At 39.0% G+C, this 10,872-nt stretch overlaps 1 long non-coding RNA gene across 1 annotated transcript; it reads right to left on the reverse strand.

The window, feature by feature from the left end:
- Window positions 1–1,455: 1,455 nt before the first annotated feature.
- Window positions 1,456–10,454, reverse strand: LOC135579693 (uncharacterized). The gene is made up of 4 exons (XR_010473294.1): window positions 9,723–10,454; window positions 7,980–8,036; window positions 6,914–6,973; window positions 1,456–3,533 (listed from the first exon to the last, which is right to left on the reverse strand). It is a non-coding gene; the product is annotated as an uncharacterized LOC135579693 (long non-coding RNA).
- Window positions 10,455–10,872: the final 418 nt, after the last annotated feature.

A 10,872-nucleotide genomic window follows, 5' to 3' on the forward strand; every position in this document is an offset into this window, starting at 1 on the left:
TAAATATTCCTTGCCCTGTGGTAACTGATAAAGCTTTATCACCTCATGCAAAGCTGAATTATGTTTTTGCCTGGAAATATATACATCCACTAGAGAGAAACAGACGGTGTGTATTCATATATTTCAAAACAGAGGATTTAACCTCTGAAAAGAGATATCAAAGTGGCACTGGAGCATGGACCTGCATTCAACGCTTTCACATTTGGTTCACAAATACCCAATTAGGTTTCTATCTGAACCACAGTACCTCAAATTTATAATTAATCATCTGTCAAAGTTCCAAGGGCAACAGAGCTCCTTATTATTTTGAACAGTGATAAAAAAAGAGATGTTGAGGTCTTATGAGAGAATTTCTTAGCTCTGAGAAGCAATATCAGGCTCTTCTTCAGTGAAGAGTTAATAAAGACTAACACAATATCTCTGTAGCTAACTCAGCAGTGTGTTTTACCTCCAAATAAAGACAGAAAAGACACACAATATTTGATGTAAACTCAGAATGGATTTTTGTAAATGATAGCTAATTTTATAAAAAGTAAATGATTAGGAATCAACCCACATTTCATGTCCAATTTCCATGTATTAAGATTGATCCTTTAAAGCTCAAATGACTCTTGAAAAAATATCTTTTCCCCTTTGTTAATTGCAGGTGGCTAATGGCCTCTCTTTGTTTGGGAATGTGAGAGCCTGTAGTAAAGTTTAGCAACGTTAATTAACACCTCCATATAAAGGAACAAATGTTTATAACTGCTAAGGATGCAGAAACCCACCAAACTAAACTAAAACTCTTTTGTCTTAATTGGGGATATAATTGGAATGATTCCCCCAGGAATTTTGCTGTTCCTTCTACATAAATCCGTATTACTGGTTGATCCCAGAACAAAGATACGTTCCAGAGATCCCATAACCCTAATCCATACAGTTCTGTCCCTAGCGGGTACACAGGTGCTCATAAAAAGTAAAGGTCGCCATCTTTTTAAAGAAGCTTTAATTGATAAGACCCAGACAGACTGCAGACAAACACAGCAACATAGTAGGAAAATGGCCTCTTTCCCACTTTTCCAGTGGGAAAATGATAGAGGTTATTTGGCTCAAAGAGCAGCTGTAAGGTTAATTTCAGAAAATGGGATTTGTCTGAAGGCTGAAATGATATTCTTGGTATCAGCAGCCACAAACTGCTATAATTTGGGACCATATCCTGCTCACTGTGTATCCTCTTAAACAGATCCACTGTACACAAGGATGGTTTCCAGGATTTATTCCCTGATGTTATCTGCCTGTCCTATTTCCAGTAATTCTAGAAATGTGGCCACCTTCTTCCTCACAGCATTAGGCAAGTCTAACAAAGAGCTCCGTTTTACACGGTGCTTACATGGGAGCAATTCCATTGAAACAAACAGAGGCACAGCAAGGAGAGAGGAAAGCCTTTAATGGTAAAGAGAACAGAATCCAGCCCTAAGAATCAAAACCTTATATGCCATAAAAATCCAAAACCACCAAATCAAATTAACTTTTTTGCTAAAGTGAAACATCGCAGAACTAGTCCAAAAGCCTCCCTGTAAAGAGGTACGCACTTTTCGTGCTTCTTGTGCACAAAGTAACCACCCCTTAGCCCAGTCTAATACTTTATACTGTGGTCATATTTAGTAAGACACTGGAGGAAACGATCATCAAACTGGTTGCCACCCACGGTTCTTGCTTTCAGTTGCTTTCTGTGCACAGAGACAAAATGCATCCAAACTTCGAGAGAGCTTACACTGGCTGGGACTCACCCTCACCAGAAGTCCCAAGTTCAGCTGCAGCCCAGTTTAAGATGGTGTCGCATCTTCATTTTGGAGAAAGAAGAGCAAATCTGAAGGGATGAGGTCTAACAAGCTGCTGGGGCAGCAGCACAACTACACTGTGCTTCAGATTGGTTTTCTTTTTTCTTGTAATTGGATTTGGAATATTCAGTCTTTAAAACAGACTTACAGTGGCTACAACTACTAAAAATAGGAAGTAAGCATACCTTGTTAATACTCATAAAACTTCCCTGACCACACACAGAGGCACATAGGAGCAGATAGACAAAAGGTGTCTTAATTAGTTTATTGTTTTACAACTCTCTCAAGCTATGAAACACAATTTGTTTTACAATGCATCATTAGAACTGCACCCTCCAAGGATTTCAAATTGTTTGAATAATATAATTATCAGTGTTAACACTTCCTTTTATTGTTTTGACAGTCTCGATTCTGCTGCCATCACGTTTGAGCATCCTCCAGCCAATAAAGAAATGAGCATTTCTCACCTTCTCTCCTTCCCCAAATTGGGTGCATAGTTTATAGAGACACAACTTAAAACTCTTAGTATAATTTAAATACTTTAAAAGTGCCTGAAACTTTAAAAGAATCTTAAATCGTAATGTTAAAAAAGGAAAAACAGCACAATGAATCGTTCAGACAAGGCTATTTCCATTAAGACTTATTATACAGCTTGGATCATACAGAATCATATTACAGCCCCATTTTTGACATGGAACTCTTTCTATTGGAATAAGTCAAAGCAGGATAATCTAAAATTTCTCAGGCAGTTTGCTATCAACTGCTAAAACATCTGTATAGAAGAGTGCCCCTGTGAATGAGCTCACTAGGATACCTTGTGCCAAATCCTTGGCTGGTACAGCACAGATGTTCCATTAGCACCTTTCTGCTGACGTTGGTGAAATCACACCAGCAAATGCCCACAGAGCAGTAATGTTTTCTCATCACTTTAGTCTCTCCCCATGTTGGGCCACGCTTTCCCTACTCGTAGGTTAAGTCACTGGAAGATTAATTTTGAAACAGATAACGACATTTTCAAACTCAATGTTCCTCTCTATTTTCATACTGTGTATTTGGTTATTACATACAAAGCACCAACAACATGTGCATCAATGAGTGAGAGATGTGACTCCTATTTACTCAGTGTCACAGGCCTCTCGCCAAACCTCATAACCATCCTTCCCCCATAATCAGTCATGTCAGGGCCATATGTGTTTCCCTTATTCAAAACACAAAGCCATTCATATCATTCATATCAAGTGCCCTCACAGAATTTTTTTTCCTGTTTGTATACAGCTTTGCTGTACAAGTCTAGTCTAGGATGGGCTTCTCAGACCAATGAAGCTTCAAAGCAGTGGGAAAGCACAATGTGCACAGTATACAAGAGAAATGGGAGGTTCAGACAAATCTTTCACAGTTATACACAAAGAGTTTAAGCTGCCTTTCAGCTCATTGGTTTTCAGACTCAGATAACAGCACAAAATCCATGCAGTATCTCTGCAGGGGGATGGGATGAGAGGTTTGTGAGATAACTGGCCACATAAAAAATACAACGAATCAGACAGGAAATAAGAAAAGCAGATTTACACTAATATGGAAGCAGTTAGGGAACAATCAGACCTGAAGTCTTCAGCAGAGCTACGTTCAGCCTCCCAATTCCAGCCTTGTGCCTGATCCATGAGAACAGTCCTTTTCTCCATTGTGCTTTACTGCCCATCTTTCACATAGTGGGCCCTGAAACAGTTAAATCAGAGATTAGTAAGCTGGCACTAAAATATACTTGGAGGACTTATTGAATGGAGGATATTATCAATATCACGTCTGTCACAGATGAAACACTACATATATGGATGAGTACTGTATAATCCATTCATTGTTTTATAGACCTGGAACTCCCCAGAGAAGAGCATGAAACCCACATGACATCCCCGAGTGTGGAATTTTACATTCAGATGTCGGAGCTGGCTGGATGTATACAACCACAGCTCGACAGCCAGCTCCTGTGGGACCACACCTCCAAGGAGGCTCCTCTGCCTTGTTTATTCCACCAAGGATATGGAGCATCTTGCACTCATAAAACGGGTCACAGCAAGGCTTGTCTGTGGTGACCCTTCTGTGCACTACTGACATGCAGGACAGAAAGATTCTGCCTTGAGGGAAATCAAATCCTTTCAGGATATCTGAACAACAGACATGTTAGGATCCTTGGATCCAGCCATGGCTTTCAGAGCTGATGAGTCTCCACATAAGCTGCTCCCCTTTTCAAAGATAAATGCATGCAAAACCAAACCCTGAAGTATTTGCATACACAGGGGCTCTTGGCATGCTGGTTGGCCAGTATTTCCCCTGGAGTACACTCCATCGAAAGACTTCAGCTGGCAACTTCCTAACACTGCTGTTATAATTCATTGAGTCTCGTGTTTCCTTACTCACTTCGAGCTCCACAAAACCACTTCCACCTCCCCTCCACATTTTTCCAAAGGAAAACAAATGTTTGCAAATGGATGGATGGATAGATAGACAGACAGATGGATGATAGAGCGAGCTTCAGCACAAGAACCAGGTTATATCTCCTATTACTTTAGCTGGTATATAGGTTATTATGCTGCTGTTTGGATATGTGTAAACAAGCTTCTCTTTCACATACAGAAAGCTAAATAGTCAAGGTGATATTACCCAGAGTCCCTGTCTTAACTATCACAGAGCTATGCAATGCAAGTTTTCAGGGGCAAGTACATGTCTGAGTACTGGAAAATTAAGAACAGCTCTCAATACATACCAAAATAACACATCAGAGCAGCATGTTTCTTGATCCTTTCTAATAAGTTCATTGAGTCCAGGGCTCCCACTGGTTTTCTACACCACAAGGGCCCATCCTTCTCCAGCCAAAAGCTATGCAAGCTCTGAGAGTGACTCCCGAGATCCTGAAATGACTCCACCAAGGAACTACCTCAGCTCCCGAAAGCCACTCAGATGTAGTCCACAGACACCAGTAAGTGAGAAAAGTACAAGGAACTGAAATCTACAGCCACCACAAAACACCAAAACAACTTTTCTGAAGGCAGATACTTTTTTAGCTGAAATATTTCAGTTTCATGAAAATTATTCAGAGGTTTGATGGTGGTTGTGCTTGGGTTTGCGGTTTTTATTTTTTAAACTTTTTGACAGTAAATTGAAATTCTCCATCGAAAAAGTGAAAGTTATACTTCATTATCATTGCTGGTTTTGATGGAAAAATACATCCACTTTCTCCAGCCAGCCCTAATTTTTCCCATATGACCAGTTTCTTCAGGATGCCCACTGCTTTTTTCTTTCCTCTTATTACATTTCTAAACTACTTTGATGTGAGGCATAGACCACTCTCAAAATAAGCAGATCCATTCAGAAATACTAGCCCAGTATTCATGTTTGTGAATACTACTACTTGGTCCTCCTGGATACTACCAGATAGCTCACTTTTCACAGAGGGCATAGACTCACTCCAGTTCACGTTACTACTACTGTGGTCATTTTTATTATTCAACATACAATTTCAGTTTCATTCCTGCTGCCCACAGACTTGATTTCTTGAGATATTTAAGACTGCAGAAAAAGGAAGGAAATTTATCTTTAAAAAGACCTGCAGTCCCACCAATTTTAACTTTCCTGTAGTTCAGATGTGTGTGTTCTGTTCATACACATGAACAGAATTCCTAAATGCAAACACATTGATAAGATGATATTATCTGGCTTTTTTTTAATGCTGCAAAAACAGAAGACTTCTATGAAAAATAACTCAGAGCACATAACTGATGAGGGTTTTTTTCATATTTTTTTAGAGAAAAAGACCTTTGAAAACCATTTAGGCCCTTATAAATGTGCACATTGCTAAATCTAGCTAATCTACTATAAAATGCAAGTGTGAAATAACTTGTACATGAAGGTCTGTTTTGTTCTAATAATTTATCATCTCCTATTGTTTATAACAGTCTGACAAATGAACCTTCTTTTAAATTAATTTGTTTCTAATTACCAGAAGGAAAACCATCCTATATAACTGTAATAATTGCAGCCCAAGTGCAAACTCTGAAGCAATACAGAAGATAATGTCAAGGGGCTTGCTACTATTTTTTTTTTAAAAGCAGCAATAGTTAGACACCATTTAACTCGAAGGTAAGTTTTACATATTTATCTTTAGCTTACAGGCATGTCTCAGATAGGATTAGAAAGCCATTCTATGAAGTATAAATGGAGAAAATTTAACAGAATACAAAAATATGAGTTTGAGATCAAATTTTAGTTAATGAATTCTGGAAGGGTTCTTTTTTGCATCTATTGCAATAGCAAGAAAGAAAGATTTCACAGTACAAAGGTTAATATGCTCAAAGATTTCTCAATATGCTTTTTCAGTTCTCTCATCAGAATAACTTGTGCCTGTTCAAAAAAAAATACTGGGATAAAAGGTATAGGGGGAACGGACTAACAAAGAGAAGACCAAAGCTGGTTACCTCAGCCCCAGTTATATTACCACACAATTATTACTTTATTGATTCCCCAGTAAAATTCACTTAACTAGTTTTCTGGGTTTTATAGCTAAATAAATTGCTTAATCTATTTCAGAGGAAAAACCTTATGCTGATGAGTTTGTGTTAAAGATGTCATAACCCCTTGGGTGTCGCTCACTAACCACTCGCTCACGACTTCTCTCCCTTGAGACCAGAGTACAGACATCAAAGGCACAGCTGGATAAACTGTATAGATTGGATCCTGAGCAAGAATTATCATAAACACTATGAAGCCACAAGGAATGTGAAAGGAATGATCATTTAGATCCAGAGAGTTATTAAAATTCTTTCAGTCCATCTGCTTATGGAGGTATGCGACATTAACCATCAACCGCATTATCACTTGAAGTTCAAAAACTGCTTGGGAGAGGGCAATTTTGCAACAGCCATTCCACAAGGAGAGGCTGGACTCAGCTCTGACTTAGTTCTCATGAAATTTTGCAGTCCTAAGTGGGATTTCATGACATGTGCAATCACAACATAATCACAGTGACTGAATAAATCTGGTGTTTCAAAGATCTGGCAGACAATGGAAAAGTGACCGTTTATTATTCACCCCACCACATTTACCACTGATGGACTCCTTATTACTTGCAGATTTCATTAGAGTCCCCAGGGAATTTCCCAAATCTAAACCAAAAGAGAAAAACACTTTTTGTGAATATTCTTGCAATATAAAAGAGAACCACTTTTCCCGGTTTCCAGTCAGCTCTAATAGCAATTCTCTTGAAGCAAAATCAGAGCAAGCTGTATTAATGAAAATATTCTTAATGGCTCTAACAGAAGTTTATAGCATGTATAATAAAACATCTTTTCAGTGAGTATCTGTGTTGACCAGGTATGACACTATGTTTTTATAAAAATTACTTATGTCCAGCACAAAATTTTCCACTTCCATTGAAAAATACTAATAGAAAGATTAAAAGTTTGCTATTTTCTATCACTATTAATGTTACCTCCTTGCAGCCTTCAGCAAGTTAAATGTTAATTTTTCAAAGCTGTTTGATGGAACAGTAAAATTCCTTTCAGTTCCGTATATGGGAACACTGATTAACCTTGACTAGACAAAACCCAGCTTTCCTTGTTCCTGAGAGGTCCCCCTATTTTATTAATTCTAATTATATAAGCAATATGAGCTGACTTAAATATTTTCCAGTTTAAAGATACTATAAAATACTAGCTTTCTTGGACACTAATGTATATTAATGACCAGCCCCTTCTCTTTGCACTCACATTGTGCTTTACACAATGTGAGGTACTGGTAATAAAGTGATTTTCAGCGTCTCCTCTGTGGGCCTTTGGGATCTAGCCCGTGGGCTATTTCTAAGAAGTCTTGTGAAAGTTGCCCAGAGAAAGTGAGTTCAATCTTGTGCTAGAGTAATCCGTGTACAGGAAAATAATAAACCTTCCCTGGAAGAAAGTTAGGTACTCACAAATCAAAACCAGTTGGAAAATAATATTTGCTTTAAAGTATTACTCAACAAAAGGCAGCATGGAAAAATCTAGCACTACACAGACATTTTTAGATTATCTACTAGGTCATTCATGTAAAAGAGAATAAATTACCAAGACCTGGTTATCTCAACTTGGAAAACAATCCAAAGCAAAAGATTATGGGGGAAAAGGGCACTTTTACCTTTTGTAACACAAAGATGCACAGTCAAGATGGAATGGTTCTCCTTTCTCTTCATACCTAACCACCAAAGAGAAAAGGAAGCAGAAATACTGTGATATCACCAAAAGCAACAATATTGAACTTTGCATTTATGAAACAATGGGTAGCAAACAACGTCATTGTGTTTAAAGTCCATCCAAATGAAATCTCTACTGTTAAAACAGAAAAGAAAAGACATAGAAAAGAAGGACTTACAAAACTCTATGCTGTCTAGCAAAACACTTAAAAATAATCTCCATTTCTCTACACACTAGAAAAAGCCCCATGGGAATGCCACAAGTGCCAGTCTGTCTGCTCCTCTCCAGAGGAGGCTGCCAGCCAACTGGCTATGGAAATGACTTTGTTTCTAAGCTCCAAAAGGCCCGTGAATATGCTTGGGAACATGTGAGACAAAATACACAAATGTTTCAAACAGATTAAACATTAATTAATCTCAAGATTCGGACACCCACCTCTCTTAGATAAAGACACCACCCTGTTTTGTTGGTCTTAGCCACCAACTTCCAGTGTTACTTATCTCACCCAAGTAGGAAGGAACTGTGAGGAAAGGGTGTATCGCTGGATTGCTCAACAGGATTACCACCTCTCCCATTTCCCTTTCAGTCAATGCCTGCTCTTTTCCCTTCAAATTCTTGGAAGGAGGAATGTCTTGTTTTCAGACCATTTCAGCTTCCAAATATCATTCCCAGAACCTGAAGACGCATAGTCCCACAGTCCTCGAGAGACCTCATAAGGCAACTGAGTTTCTCATTATTATCTTCCTCTTTCTCTTGACAAGAGGGGAAAACAGAGAGAGATTTGTGTATTTTATTTATTTGTTGTTCCTGAAGGAAAAAAAAAAAAAACAACTAATAGCTGTTATAAAATAATATTTTCTAACAGCTAAAAGGGTTTGTGTATTTGAGCCAAATTTAGATCACGGTTTTCAGGTTACTCTACCACTTGTCAAATGAAATTCTCTGCGATTTGGCTCCTGGTTTTCCAAGTTAGAGTGGGTAGCCATCGGTCAAATACATTTGTAGGCAAGAAAACTATTTGTTGAAGGAGAATGACAAGCATTTTAATATTCTTCTTGACATACACTAGTACAAAAGTGGTAAGGCTTTACTAACACAGAGTTTACTGGGTAAGATTTTCAAAAAAGCCTGATTCTTACAAGTTTCCTATTTGATTTAGGCACTAAAATTCCGGTTTCATTTTTGACTAGGCTTCTACATATCTTAGGACTTTTATATTCCCTTCCAGCTACTGATGCTATAATAGACTATTTTTCCTCAATGTTTTTACTATGGATGTACACTGTCGTACTTGTATTGGTTTGAGAAATTTGGGCCAATCACTCCAGAAACTGGAGACAATTACACTCCCTAAATCCATACATGACTACCTGAAAAAGTGTTTTGCTTTCCAAAAGCCAGAAGCATGAGAACAGCTACCATTCATTTCCAAGCCAGCTGCTGGATGCCCAGCGCCTTGGCATATCACTCCAACTACCCCAAAGCTGTAAACAAAACCTGCAAAATTTGGCCTTTAGGTGATTATCTACGGTACCAACCTCAAGTGGTAAGTGCATTAAATCCACTCTCTCCCATCCTCTGAGATTGAGTGGAAAAGAGGGAATAGGGGGTGGGGGGAGGAGGCGGAAAGGAGTTCAAGATAATTGAAATACATAAATGACAAAAAAAGCTATTTGTGATAAAGAACCTTGCGTGCAAGAGATGTCGATGCTGCAGGGAGCAGCAGTGGGCTGGTCTGCCTGGGGACATCTGTTTGTATTTGCGAGGTTCAGGATGCCAAAGGTTTCCACACTGTAATGAGAAGGAAGTTAATATCACACAAGCATGTAAGCTGCTGCCATGTGCCAATACAAGTGGAAAGCCCCTTTTCTTCTGCCTCCCCTCCCCACCCCAAATGCTTGTTTCCCATCTGACATCCTCTTTTCCCCAGCCTGCAGCCTCGGCAGTTTTGTTTTCTCCAGTGATAGTCTCCGTACGTCTCAAGACATCTTTGCTGAACAACAGATCCCAGGCTACTGGAGACAAAGCAGAAAGGCCGGAGTAGCCAAGAAAGTAGCTCTTGAAATTGAGAGCAGATGAAGCACTCAATTTGCTGCAATGCTAATAAGAGGATGGAAAACATATATACACTGACTCACCATTATCACATTTTCCAGGAGTGTATTGCTGAAAACAACTAAGTAGCACACTGGTGGAAAGTACAGTTAACCAAGTGTGTTTTATTGTTTGTTAATTCTCTGTTGTCTGTCTTTCTGTTCTGTAGCATTTGTCTGACAGGAGGACCAGGAGCTCACCTGTGCTGTGAAAGCAGGTGATTTACACACCACACTCTGGGGCAAAGCAGATACATCTGAACCCAAGGCCAGCAGTCTTCTAGCCAGAGCTCTGGAATGCTTCTCAATTTCAGCTCCAATAACATGTTGGGAGCTCCAAGCCATGGCAGCTGGACTGCTCTGAGAATCTCACCCAACCTGCCTAAAGCTCAGCTGATATTGAAACAAAACTTAGCCACATATATATATATATATATCTGTATCAAGCCTGGCACCATAGGGTTCTCCAAGATCAAGTATTTGCACCCTGATGTAATAACAGAACTATATTTGTATCATTCCTACTGTATTACAAGCTCTTGTTTTGACCACCACACATTATGTTGGACTGTCAGTTTTCCCTTGGTAAGCAAGTGGCTTTGCTTCAAACCTGCTATTCACTAGGTCCCTGATCCCAGCAGTCCTGTTACTTTCAGTGGGAATATCTGTAAGCCTTAAACGAAAGAGGCATTTTTCTGAGTTAGAGCTTAAACTGCCAGCCTATGAAGCTGCTTAGCGCATGTT

The sequence above is a fragment of the Columba livia genome, chromosome 5 (assembly GCF_036013475.1).
Source record: "Columba livia isolate bColLiv1 breed racing homer chromosome 5, bColLiv1.pat.W.v2, whole genome shotgun sequence".
Classification (NCBI taxonomy): domain Eukaryota; kingdom Metazoa; phylum Chordata; class Aves; order Columbiformes; family Columbidae; genus Columba; species Columba livia.